The following is a 1,713-nucleotide window of genomic DNA, read 5'->3' as shown; positions in this document are numbered from 1 at the left end:
ATATCCATTTAAACTCACTAAGCTTTGTTAGCTTATCCTTTTAGTGGTAAACCTTTCAGGAAAAGAAGCTAAGAGCAAAGAGAAAGTTGTAGATCGCTGATAGTTCGTGTTGGAATCAAGGACCGTCATATTTTGGTTTACGGTAGTTTATGCTTTTGGATAGAAATTTTCACTCTTTCATGGTTGAAGTTTTTTTTTGACGAATACTTTCGGCCTTTTTGATGTAAAAGTTGATCTAAAACTTATCTTTTGATGGTATATATATATATACATGTATCTTGTATTTCGTTGAGGTTGAACTTGAAATTTAGCTTTAGATCTATCCATTAAATGTGGTTCGGTAACTGATGTGTTACAATATACTGCATTAACAGTTCAGCTTACCTCCATGACCAATATGCTAAAAAATTTAACTTCTGTTCAGGGAGGACAGCAAGATGCTAATACACCTGTTCCAACAGTCCTATCTGTGCAATGTGTGTGCTGTGGTAGGGAACACTCGTATGAACATTGTTCTCATAATTATGAATCCATAAACTTTGTTCATAATGGATCTGGTCCCTATACCAACAATTACAATGCAAGTTGAAAACAACACCCGAATTTTTCTTGGACCAGTCCATGTTTAAATCCACCCGCACCTAAGCAACAAGGAACCTCTAACTTTCAACCCCAACAACATGCAAGTAGTTCCCAAAATCATCACCAAATTTTTCAAATTGCTCAACCACCTTTTCAAAACAAGCCAACTCCACAGGTTGATTTATCATCTTCTTTGGAAGCAATGATAAAAGGGTTATTTGTGCATGCTCAAGCTCAAAATCAAGCTTTGATAACCCAACAAAACTCTCAAAATCGATCTCTTTTTAATCAACAAAGTGCTGCTATCAGAAATCTGGAAACCCAAGTCAGTCAACTTGCACTTAATCAGACCAATAGAGTCCTTGGTACTTTGCCTAGAAACACAGAAGTCCCGAGAGCCTTAGGAAAGGAACATGTGAAAGCACTTAGGAGTGGGAAGGAGTTGACTGAAAAGGTGTAAAAAGCTAGTGCACCAAGTTTGTCAAAAACTGATGCTACAGCATTGGTCCCTGCCAAAGAAAGACTGGTCCAACCTTTAGATAAGCAAGCATCTGAGACCACCACTTCTATTCCCCCAAGATCAGACTATCCCTTACTGTTTCCAGAGGATATTTAAAAAAAATCAAAAGGGACTGAGGTTTTAGAGACCCCTAAGCTTGATGCTAAGACTCCATCTGAACCTCCAAAGTGCACCACAAAGACTCAAGGCATTCAAGACCCATCTTTCTCAACACATCCAAGCAAGAATGTGATCAAACCAGTTCCTCCTTATGTTCCTTACCCCCAAAGGTTGAGGAACCAGAAAGAGAAATTGTATTTTAAGAAGTTCTTAGATGTGTTTAAAGAATTGCACATCAACATACCCCTTGTTGAGGCAATTGAGCAAATGCCTAGTTATGCTAAGTTCCTCAAGGACATCTTAAGCAAGAAGAAGAAGCTGACTGAGTATGCCATAGCTCTTACTGCAAGATGTAGTGCACTTCTGACCAACAAGATACCTTCTAAGCTTAAAGACCCAGGAAGTTTCACTATTCCTTGTTCTATATGCGGGAAAGAGATTGGGAAAGCTTTGTGTGACTTAGGTGCTAGTATCAACCTCATGCCTTTATCTGTTTTTAACACCTTAGGCAT

This window comes from Cynara cardunculus, unplaced genomic scaffold, assembly GCF_001531365.2.
Source record: "Cynara cardunculus var. scolymus isolate 2C unplaced genomic scaffold, CcrdV1 Un_Scaffold_1517, whole genome shotgun sequence".
Lineage (NCBI taxonomy): Eukaryota > Viridiplantae > Streptophyta > Magnoliopsida > Asterales > Asteraceae > Cynara > Cynara cardunculus.
The sequence above is the reverse complement of the archived record's forward strand: the minus strand, read 5'-3'. Positions refer to the sequence as shown.